The following is a 946-nucleotide window of genomic DNA, read 5'->3' on the forward strand; positions in this document are numbered from 1 at the left end:
ATTTTAAAATATAGAAATTTTAATATTTTTTGTATTTTTACATAATAAAGACTTAACGAATTATTATCGTACTTCACAATCAAACTATACGGTCTTTAAAAAGGACAAATTAAATAATGTAGTCTTAGTCATATACAACGAGGAGATGGGCAAGGCTGGAATGAGTCTAACCATAGTGGTCGATCAAATTGTTTAGGATTAAACAATAACGATATAAAATACCAAATCTATACAATCATCCACAAGTCTCCTCTAAACCAAACAAGATGACCGTAGAACAACGTCGAATACAACAGAATTCTTGTTATTTTTTTGTCAATATAAATACTGTATGCATGAAGGAAATATCTTTTACCAATGTTATGTATTTTCTCATCGATATAATTACTAAACTTTGACAAATATATTTTAACACTGCTAATTACTGATCCCTGAAGGGTTCATATAATTATATCGTTTAAACAAATTATTATAGACCTGAGACAAATATGTCAACTTACCATTTTAGGTGTAATCAGTATACTGTATCTTTTTAACCCTAAATAAATGATTTCGTTAAATTGTAGTTTTCAAAGGTTTTGTCAATTTTATTCATGTTCCTGAACAAAGCAGGTCGATGCAGTTCATGTAGTTTCTAACATCTTTAGCCATAGATCCGTATCCAGTCACACTGACGCAGTGTTATGTTTTTGTCTTTAGCCACAGTTTCGATACAAAGTGTGTATATGAGGGAGGGGTGCACGCGCATACATATTTGAAGCAGTCAAGAGCGTTGTATATAACGCCTTTCAGTATCCTAGCTCTTTGTGCTTTAATATTAAATTCCACTTTAGCATGTCGGGTGAAATGTCTAGCGGTATTGCGTCTGTCTCCTTTTTTTCTTACGTGTCACACATGTGTTCGTGGTGAAAATTGCTGTTTCTTAGTGTTAATATTGCTAATAACT

At 32.0% G+C, this 946-nt stretch overlaps 1 protein-coding gene across 2 annotated transcripts in view; it reads right to left on the reverse strand.

Moving 5' to 3' along the window:
• Positions 1–736, reverse strand: part of LOC106868295 (zinc finger protein 850) — a 9887-nt gene extending 9151 nt beyond the window's left edge. For both annotated transcript variants that reach the window (XM_052970591.1, XM_052970590.1), the window contains exon 1: positions 501–736. The gene's annotated coding sequence lies outside the window, so the exon portion shown is untranslated. The remainder of the gene's footprint in view (positions 1–500) is intronic.
• Positions 737–946: the final 210 nt, after the last annotated feature.

Source organism: Octopus bimaculoides, chromosome 9 (genome assembly GCF_001194135.2).
Source record: "Octopus bimaculoides isolate UCB-OBI-ISO-001 chromosome 9, ASM119413v2, whole genome shotgun sequence".
NCBI classification, from domain to species: domain Eukaryota; kingdom Metazoa; phylum Mollusca; class Cephalopoda; order Octopoda; family Octopodidae; genus Octopus; species Octopus bimaculoides.